Below are 11,616 nucleotides of genomic sequence, written 5' to 3' on the forward strand. Positions count from 1 at the left end.
ATTGGATGTACAACTCTCTCCCCTCCCCCCCCCCCCCGCCCCCCACCCAGCCATGCCTACCGATTCGTCTCTTTCCTACCGTCCTCTGATCTTCGAGGTCGTTAACAAGGCAAATCATCCGCGGGCAAGTAATGTCGCTCCTCTCTTTACGATACCCCCGGTAAATTGGTTGTGTGTGTGGTATAATAATTCCTTTTGTCTATACAGAAATTTCACTGCACCAGTTACAGTCCAATCAAATACGTAAACAAGTTTAATCGAATTGAAATTGAACTACCCGCTTTACAAAGCATTTTGAAAGTTGACATTCAATGTGATTATGTTGGCTCTAGTGTATCCAACTTACTTCCTTTTTGTGAATATATTGGTTGGGGTTTGCAGCACAATGAGATTTACTCTGTTTATTCATATTCCGTTCTATTTACTGGATTTGTATTTGGATAATGCTTTGAAGTGTTTTTATTTTATGATCTACGCAGAACTTTTTCCTTTTGTTTAAAATGTTTTTTTCCTTTTGTTTTGTTTAAACTGTAACTATAGATCCGTAATATAAATGCAATCTTAACGATTCGAAGATTATTATTGGACGCACACAGTTTCACCCTCATGATTTGGCCCATTTTATTTGCCTCCTAATAATTGAACCCTCATGATTTGACCCGATTCATTTGACCCATAGAAATTTAATCCTTATGATTTGACCCATTTTATCTGACTTATAAAAATTTAAACTTTATGATTCGACCTATTTTACTTGACCCATAGAATTCAACCCTCATGATTTAACCCATATGATTTGACCCATACAATTATTTGTTGGGGTTTGCGTGACAATGAAATTTATTCTATTCATATTCCGATTGCACCCACACAGTTTCACCCTCATGATTTGGCCCATTTTATTTGCCCCCTAATAATATAACCCTCATGATTTGACCTGATTCATTTGACCCATAGAAATTTAATCCTTATGATTGGACCCATTTTATCTGACTTATAAAAATTTAAACTTTATGATTCGACCTATTTTATTTGACCCATAGAATTCAACCCATATGATTTGACCCATACAATTATTTGTTGGGGTTTGCGTGACAATGAAATTTATTCTATTCATATTCCGATTGCACCCACACAGTTTTACCCTCATGATTTGGCCCATTTTATTTGCCCCCTAATAATATAACCCTCATGATTTGACCCGATTCATTTGACCCATAGAAATTTAATCCTTATGATTGGACCCATTTTATCTGACTTATAAAAATTTAAACTTTATGATTCGACTTATTTTACTTGACCCATAGACTTCAACCCTCATGATTTAACCCATATGATTTGACCCATACAATTATTTGTTGGGGTTTGCGTGACAATGAAATTTATTCTATTCATATTCCGTTCTATTTACTGTCTATTGATGATTACGCAAAATTGAATTAATTGTGTGGGTCAAATCGTATGGGTCAAATCTATTTAACCCATTCAATTTGACCCAATTAATGATTCGCGCCATAAACTTGTATGGAATCGTATGGGTCAAATCAAATGGGTCAAATATCATGGGTCAAAAAATTACATAGAATTGAGTGAATGATATGAGTTAAAACAAATGGGTCGAACATCGCCTGATGAATATCATGGGTTAAATTACGTGCCTGCAATTGACTTTAAATGATCCCAAAAAATTGATGTCACACAATCTCAACGTGATTGCTAACATAATTTACAAAAGTATAAATCACCTAATTTTAGAAAGTAATGATTGAATTATTTCGCTTGAATGCACATCAATTTGTCAGGGCGAAAGGAACTACACCGCCATTGCTGTTTTCACGGTGGATTAGTGATTCAGGAACAAGGATGTCAATGAGTCTCTCCGACTCTCCTTACTCACCCCCACCGATTCCAATACAAAAATCGACTCCTCTTGGTTTGGGGTATACCCCAGTGGTATCCATTAGGGACAGAAGTATTCGCGGCTCGAGATATATCGATGTCGCCCAAGAGAATTTATAGTGACAGCCGGCGCTTGAAGGGATTGTAAATCCCCGTTTGAGGATCGCTGATACCAAGTTTTATGTGGGACATTAGTTGGGTGGGGCGTGGCTGAATGGCGCGGAGTCGAGAATAGCGCTAGAGTTGCCTGGGCGCAATAAATTAACCCGAAATGAAAGACAAATCGCCTCAGAGCTGTCCGCCCGTTTGCCCCAACGTGATAGAAGCCCAGACCGAAGAGTTTGAAGCGGAGGTGGCGTTAGTTCGAGGTTTTCTGTTGGTACTTCTGGCCTCATGTCGTTTTCACTTCTATCTCTTTGAGTGGACCTTGGGTCTCCTCTGAATCTCTTTATCTTTTCTTGGTGATGATGTCATGTGGATTTTGGATGAAGATGTAGGTAAAGTAAGAACCTATTGCATTCATGCATTAATTATTCCAAAAAATTATGCTGTTCGACAAATATGCCCATTTTTGGTCATTATCTTATGGGCCAAATCAGTTTGACCCATATATTTTCATTCCCAAAATAATTTCATCTCAATAAAAAAAACTTTACCCATAATATTAATCGCGATGGGTCAAATCGTCCGGTTGAATTCCTCTCGAGCCATGGCTGGAGTTCACCCCGAGACGAATAAAAAAATTCCCTAAAATTATACAGATCAATAACTTTAACTTCTCACCGTAGACATGGCAGAGTGCGTCATGGAATTAGCGGAAGGGGTAAATGCCGACGTTCGGCACTAAAAGCGAAAGGGTGGTTGGTAGCGGTGGGAGTTGCGGCTTAAACCGTTGAATCATAACAAGGACTTATGTCGAAAGCCTCGACAAGAATCCTGGTGGCTCATTGGGTACCATCAACGGGGTGGGAAAACTGGAATTAGAATGTATATAACCGTTCTTTTACATATTCATGGTGTCTCCTGACTGTTGAAAATTCTGAAGAGTTTTCAAGTCATTCGCCATTTTGGCGAATAAAACAAGTGGGGCCCTTCCACTCGACAACATTATTTCTAATCTAATGGAATATAATTGCAATCGGAGTTCTTTCTCATCTACACCGCAATGATGATGGTTACTTTAATCCCCATAAGCACGGAAGACCTTTCCTGGGAATGAGACTATAACTTTATCTTAGAGAGCCAATATGACTATAACCTTGCGCGTATTATTTCAATAAATGACTGGAAAAGACCAACACTGGGATAATTGTACCGATGCCGTTAGAGAACCATTAGGAAGCATCTTATTAGCTGCGAAGGGGTTGATAACATCGTCGTGTTAATTGCTATCTTTGCTAGCTTTCAAGTAATTATTTTTTTATAAAAATAATCGTCAAAGCATAAAATTCATGATGATTTAATCAAGTTTCATCAACGCCTTGTAATCATCAAATAATGGGAGAACTATTAGGAAGCATCTTATTAGCTGCGAAGGGGTTGATAACATCGTCGTGTTAATTGCTATCTTTGCTAGCTTTCAAGTAATTATTTTTTTATAAAAATGATCGTCAAAGCATAAAATTCATGATGATTTAATCAAGTATCATCAACGCCTTGTCATCATGAATTAATGGGGTTACTCCCAAATCCATGACCGTCACGTGACGGGAAAGAAGTAACCGGGAGCGCCCTGTCATGTCGCGCGACAAGAACTCTAGCAGCGCGGGTCATTCAAAATCACTAAAAAGTTTCAGAATCCCCACACGTCTGTCTCAACGAATCCATCCCATATTAATTGGGTTAAATGCAATATGAACACTGATAATTGTAAATTTTATATAAAATTCGTTCGAGTAGTCTGAGCCTTTCATTTGTCTTGATTTTGATATATTTGAATTGTTATTAATCATTATAAATATTACGCGTGTGTACCCGTTATTTTTTATTATTTACAATTGCCAAGGATTAATTGGTAAATCTATTATATTAACGCGTGGTATGAATGACTTTCTATTTTGGTAAGCGACTTGTATTCTACTCAATTTATATCACATCAATCCTAGTAAATGAAAAACAATCTTGAAATATTTATCACTAAATGTGAACGATAGTTGGTCAACAAAATTATTTAACCCAAAAATTTATGTAACGTTAAACCATCTAATTTCGCAATTTATTCCTCTCTCTATCAAATAAAATATTTCATTCTTTTACAATCCTCAAATCCATCACCGTCACGTGACTGGGAAGAAGTAACCGACAGCTCCCTCTCATCGCGCGCAACGAGAACTCCGTGCGCGCGGGTAATTCAAAATCCCTAAGAAGCTTAAGAGTCCCCACACGCCTCTTTCAGCTAACCCACCCCATTATCCACCCAAATCCCATCCCCACGCTATTTCCGAAAAGCGCACTAGGACCTTCCGATCCCCACGGTCCCCTTCGATATCACAACAATTACTAACCTGATTGTAATAGCACCTGATCATATACCCGGGAATAACAAGCGCCAGATGAGAGAATCGCCCGGCGGGCGGGGGGGGGGGGAGGGGGAGGGTTGGGGGTGGCAGAGAGTCACATAACCGATCACGAGACAGTGGAATAGAGCATTTCGCTAAAGATATAGGCGCCTACATTTAATCCTACCGCGGATTTTGGGTTTCGGGATTTCGAAATGGGGCTGAATGCATTTATAGGCGGATAAAGAGGGACGCACGAGCGTTTATGTACAACAAATCAATTTTCTGTCTCACTCGCAAGCTTCAACCCTCGTTTATGCCTGCGGATAGTCCAACTGGACGGGAGAATTCACTCGATTTTGGTGGCTACCTTCGCGTATTCCCCCTCCCTTCCAACCCCTTTTCTCTCTTTATGGACAATACTTGATCGTTTTAGTGTGCAGTCGCATGCATAGTGGATAGGTAAAGGGGAAAGGGGTTAAATTCTGTACACAACTGTGCCGTGTAGTGCTCACACGAGTGTACTCACCGCTTCTCTCTCACTGGCCCGGTGTTCGCTGGGCTGTTTTAACGTAAAACGGTTAATTGCATTGCCAATAACAGATAATGCAACAATCAATGATTTAGGGTGGAATGGAGGGAAGGGGGGAGGGGCAGACGTGAAGGTGGAAAAACGAGGGTATATATAGGAGTCGTAGGCCGGTATGATAGTTCTCCAATGATGTTTGTTATGGGCGGGCGGGGGAGGGAGGGGGGCTCTCTAATTTAAACGGTCCCAGTAGGACTTGCCGGCCAGATTATCCGGTAATAATTGGCAGTATGTGAATGGGGTAGGCGAAACTAGTAGAATAATTTGGTGCTTCTATTATTGAGAAAAATGTGATTTGAAATTTACTATTTGAAAAGATTTTTTTTTGCGTTGAACAACATTATTATTAATTTTATTAACGAAATTCGAATGTGAGGGAAATTAAGTTTGAATCCACTTCATGACTTTAGGTTGACTTGGAATGATTTGAAGGCATGGGGTTAATAAATAAGAGAGGTGAGGCTCAACGGGTCGTTTGAAATTGTAAAAATCTGGTGTTCACAGAATAATACTGTTTGGATGCATTTGGAATTATTTTCAAGATTTGTTGTTGAGAATATCTGGGAAATAGTATTGAATTTACTCAAAAAAATTAGTTTTGCAGATCAAAAAGAAAGTTTCCACCAAAACATGATAATTTTCGTAGTAGTAATTGTTCTCGTGAGACATTTACATGTTTTCGGGTAAATACATTCGTTCTACAGAGAATTATATGAGTCTCCGGTTTCATCAAGCGAATGTTATTGAATAGTGTATATCTTTGTCCAATAAACACTTATAATTTCCATGGAACAAATGATAATTTCAAGAGGAAACTACAATTTTTTTGCCGAAAACTGTGTTATTGGCGAAACAATGTAATTTCGAGGGGACAATTGTTTTTGGGAAAAAAATTTTCTTTCCTCGTCAATGTATTCTTTCTGTGGTATAAACCTATGGAGTTCTCTCACATCAAATGATTTTCGTACAATAGATTATATTTTTTCCTGCCAACAGTTCGAATTCTTCTAGGGATATTTCGGATGACCACGACAAAAATTTAATTTCTGTGAAAGATATTAAATTTCCTTCTATCAAGTTGGTTAATTTTCCTCAAGTAAATCATTTTCACTCCATCAAATATTCTCACGTGGAACATATAGTTTTTCAGCAGAGCTAATTATTTCTCCCAGTGTTTGATTTCACTCGGACAATCTCGAGTTATTTACCAGGATAAATGTTACATTTTGCCCCACTCTCTTCTAATAATTCGCAATAAACAATCAATTTCTGAATATCATAATTAGACATCTAAAATTACATAATTCTACAGATTTATTTTTGTAGTTTTACTTTTCCATTCAATACATACACGTATACAATCTTGGCACACTTTTTTCCACAAAAAATAGTTTCATTTTTTGTTTTTTATGGGATTACATAATTCCACAGACGATCTCGAAGAGTTGAAATCACTTAATTTCACTAACACCTGCAAACCCAGTGATTCCCCGTGAAATTAGGGCAGAAAAATTAGAATTAATCCAAAAAATCATATATTTCGTACAATTCCGACATTTTGATGGTGGCAATTTTTTTCGCCATGTTGCCCCGTCCATATTCCAAGAGTTATACCCGTCAGAGAATTAATATAGGCAAGATTTGTTGTTATTACAGAGGCGGCGACGCTGGGACCGCATGGGAAAGTGCAAAGGGGTGCGGAGGGGTATAAGAGAGCCGTTGCGAGGGGTGAAGGGCGAGGGCGGGGGTGGAAGCGGCCCCGTCGGGGAAGAGGTCGCGAAGGGGGTCGGTGGGTGGGCTCATAGAGGGGGTTATAGTAGGTGGAAAGGCTTTCTCAGGGCACCCAGAGTGAAGCCATTACTTACTATAACTNGGGGGGGGGGGGTGGTATACGACGCCAGCGTTCCTGTCAGGCATCCATCATCGCAACTAATGGCTCCCACTCTGCTGCCAATAACATCCGGTTGTGCCCTGGTGCCCGGAAACCTTCTCCGAGTCGACTTCTTCCAACTTTGTGGGTTTTCAGGGTTTTTTTTAAAAGGGTAAATACACTAATTGGGGGCCTGTTTAGACGGACTTTTGAAAATTTTCGCGTTCAATTTTACGATATACTTCATACGAAAATTTTTATTGTGACGAATTCAGTGAAATTTCAAGAAATTTGTTTATTGATAATTCCCAAATTAATGTAAAAATCAAGAGAAACTGAAAGTTTTGGCCAATTGTTGCAGGAAAATTAATAGAAATCTGGGTTTAAGTAGATAGATTTAAGTAAATATACGTCGGAATTTTAGAGCAATTGAATATGCTATTAAGTTCGAGAATTCTTGTTTTTATACTGCTGATAAATTTGGAATTTCATTCACAAGGACGACGACAAAACTCGATGTTAATTGTGAGAAATACATAATATTTCTAGAGTGGGTCAAATTAATTTAAACCACAACATTTTACCTACTTTTTGACCCACAATATTTTTCGAGTGACTTAAATTCATTTTTCATCACGCTGTGACGAAAAGTGAACTTTTCGGCACGCTCCGCGTGCCTAAAAGTCCGATTTCCGCCACATTGTGATGAAAAATATTATTCGTAACTCGTGAAAAATAGTTTTTTAGCTCGTGGCATTATATCACTCGCCTTCGGCTCGTGATATAAACCTCCCACTCGCCAAAAAACACTTTTTTGCACTCGTTACAAAATATACTATAATCCAAAATATTTATACCGCAATATTCTGTTTTTTATTTAGCCCACACTATTTTACCTACTTTTTGACCCATAATATTTTTTGAGTGGGTTAAAGTCATCTGGTCCACAATATTTATTATGCGGATCAATTGAAGTTGACCCGCATAATTCTCTCAATATTTGTCGAGTGGGTCAAATTGTGTAGGTCAAATAATTTGACCCATGATATTTAGTATATGGCTTAAATCGTGTGGGTCAAATGATTTGATCCATAATATTTATTATGTGGGGCAAATGGATTTGAGTTATAATATTGTTCGTGTGATTCAAATAGAGTTAAGCGATCATTTTAAACACGTGGGTCAAAATGATTTGACCCATTATCTTTTACACTTTTTTTACCGTCAATATTTTTGGAGTCGTGTGGGCCAAATAATTTGACCACATAATATGCAATATGTGGGCCAAATCGTGTGAGTCAAATGGATTCGAGTTATAATATTATTTGTGGGACTCAAATAGAGTTAATCGATCATTTTAAACATGTGGGTCGAACTGAGGTGACCGACAATATTTTTGTTGGGTAGTTCAAATGCATTTGACCCATGATATTTTTTGATTATGTCAAATTCATTTCCCCGCGTATGGGCCAAATCGATGCACTACCCTACTATTATAATTCTCTTCAACACAACAATGATTCTCATAAATTTCATCACAAATTTTAGGAATATTCGATATTCGTTATTCATCAACTGTGAAATGAAATGAAACACATTTGTTTACATTCAACCCCTAAAATCCCCTCCCATAATGGTATCGGTGTCCTTTAACTGTCGTTAAATAGAGGTCATAGGATAAACACGATTAGGCGGAAAAGTTATAGTACTGTTGGGCTAGGCAATGATGACGACGAAACTCGATGATGATTGTGGGAGAGATCGGGCAAATCCGTGAGAAAGAGAGAGACAGGGAGTGTGAGTATATTCTGGACCACGGGGATACAGTCAGATAGTTATTGCTGAGCGATTTGATAGGTGGATAATGACGAGTAATAACACACCGCGGTGGGAATCCCGAGTGAATATATATATGCGTTTGGCTGTGGATAGCATACCAAACCCCTGGAATGCTCGAATGCGGATGGTGGATACGAGATTGCGTCATGCATATGCAGGGTATATGCATTTGGCATCGAACTGCGTTGGACCAATCACTACTGCTGGGGAAACTTGATTTTCATGATTATGGAGTATTTGATGGAGTTAATGAAATGGGGACATCCTCATTTTTTGGGGGTGACTGCTCATTTTATTCTTGAAAATTTTAGGGGTAAGAAGTCTGTTCGGAAAATTTTTAATAATTTTTTTTTCTGCGGGTGAAAATGTGTCCCATGGGAATTTTGGGAGTGGAGAACTGTGAAAAATTTGGAGATTGTTAAAAACTCTTTGTCTGAAATTTTTGTGACAGTAAGTTATTGTCTTGCCGTTGATAAATAAATTTCAATGTTATTGATATTTCAGGAAAATTTGAAATCCGAAAAAAAATTTGAATCATTTTTTTTTGAAGACGAAAATGTGCTCAATGAAAAAAAAAGAATTTTTTTTACACTGTTAACAACTTTTGGGCTGAAATGTTTATGATATTATAGTTTCCCTGAAATTTCAAGGAATTTCATAATTGAATATTCGGAATTTTATGGAAAAGCTCAGATAAACATATTTTTTATTTTTTTATTCATTGGAAATTCAGCGTGACTTGGTACTGAATGTTCATGTTTTGACTGACAATTCAAGGGATTTGCGGAATTATCGCCTTGTCGTTGATAAAAAAATTGTAATTTTATTGAAATTCCAGTGAAATCTGTGTGAAATTTCAGAATTTTTTTTCTAAAACCAATTAAATACCACGATTAATTTTCCAGATTATGGATTATTTGATGGAGTACTTATTTTATCCTAAAAAATTTTAGGGGTTAAAAGTCTATCCGAAAAATTTGAGGAATTATCGTCTTGCCGTTGATGAAAAATTTTTAATTTGATTAAAATTTCAGTAAAATTTGAAATTTCATGATTAATTTCCTTCTCATGAGAATTCAATCCCACTCCCTTAAAAATTATTAATCACCTGTACATGAAATTTCAATTTCTCGATAACCCTATATTGATCCTGAGAAGATTCTTCAAAAATCGAGCAAAGAAAATTCTAATTCTCAGTATTTTCTACTTAAACTCCAAAAAAATAGTCCATTCAGCGCATGTGGATTCTCGAGGAGAGTTTCACCGCCCGTAATCACCTGAAATCTCCTTCATTTCCTCATAAAATTATCACTCAATTATGGAAAAGAAATAAATCGTAAACTTGAATATACACTCACTAGAGATATTCATCAGGACTCTCTCCGCAATTTCCGGTGCCTAAATAGAAAAGTCGGATAGCTATGACACCAATGATCATTCTCGTCTGGTGATCAAGGGAATAATATCCACTGTTGACACAAGATTACAGGCCTCGGCATGGCTGAACGCGCAGGTTCGGAGTAAACTCATCCGTCCAAGGGATAGTCCCCTGTTTTATATACGCTGAGTCGTCCCAGTCGGGCACGTCCCGACATTTACACCGCTAGTGTGCCTGTAAGTACCCACCCACCGTAGCACAAGACCGAAAAGGCAGGGGAATTATCATCTCGTTTGTCTAGGATTCTCAAAGTCCACAAAAAACTCCAAACAAAGAATGTTACCATTTTTTTCCCCTCTCCATTTTCCTTTTCCACGTTGGTAAGTAGTTTTTTTTTTCAAACCGAGGCATATGCACATCGTTATCTTTGACTAGGTGGAACAGGTTGGGAAACAACGAAGGCACTCAGACGTGACTAGGAGACGTCAGCAAAAGAACGATTGTTATCTTTGGATGCGAGAACCGGCAGTAGAGAGCAATAGTACCTGTTGCATATCGTTTTGTTACGAATACTCCAGTCGTAAAGTATGACTTGGCAATTGTTTGAAGAAAAATATTCCATTGAAATGCTTCAACTGTATTGAGACATTCTCTCGTCGGTGATTTAAGTGAGAGGGATGTAATAACGAAATATTCCATTGGAAAAATCTTGAAATTTGGTTTTTGTAAATTTTGTTTATTTTGAAATAGTCGGATGGGGTGATTTGACCCTTGATGTTTGACCCAATATACGAATTGTTCTGAGTTTTGAAGGGTAAATATATTGTAGTCATGATACTCATCATATGGGTCAATTTAGTTAACCCATAATATTTAGCATGTGGGTCAAATGGATTGGGTCAAGTGGATTTGAGGTATTTTTATCGCGTGGGTTAAATAGAGTTGATCGATGATTTTATTATGTGAGGCAATTAATTTTAATCGTAATATTCCAGTCATATTTTGACCCTTGATATTTTTCGAGTTGGTCATTCTGAGTTGATCCACAATATTTATTATGCGGGTCAAATCTTGTGGGTCAAATTGATTTGACTCATAATATTTTACCTATTTTTGACCCACAATATTTTTGGAGAGGGTTAAATATATCTGACCCATGATATTTTTCGAATTTGGACCCTTATTTGTTATGTGGGTCACAATATTTATAATGTGGGTCAAACCTAATTGACCCTGAACATTTCTTGAGTGGGTTAAAGGGATGGGAACTATAATATTTACTGCGTGGATCAAATTAGTCGACCCATAATATTTAATATGTGGGTCAATTCGTGCGGGTCAAATGGATTTGAGTTATGACAATAATTTTGTGGGTCAAATCGAATTGATCGATGATTTTATCATGTGGGATAAATTAATTTGACCCTTGTTATTCCAGCCTTTTCGGCCTATGATAATTTCTGAAGTGGGTTAAATTGATTTGACCCAGAATATTCTTCGATTCCACAATATTTATCATATGGGTCAAACTTAATTGACCCTC

Source organism: Diachasma alloeum, unplaced genomic scaffold (genome assembly GCF_001412515.2).
Source record: "Diachasma alloeum isolate Michigan unplaced genomic scaffold, Dall2.0 Dall_scaffold_00180, whole genome shotgun sequence".
In the NCBI taxonomy this organism is placed as follows: Eukaryota; Metazoa; Arthropoda; class Insecta; order Hymenoptera; family Braconidae; genus Diachasma; species Diachasma alloeum.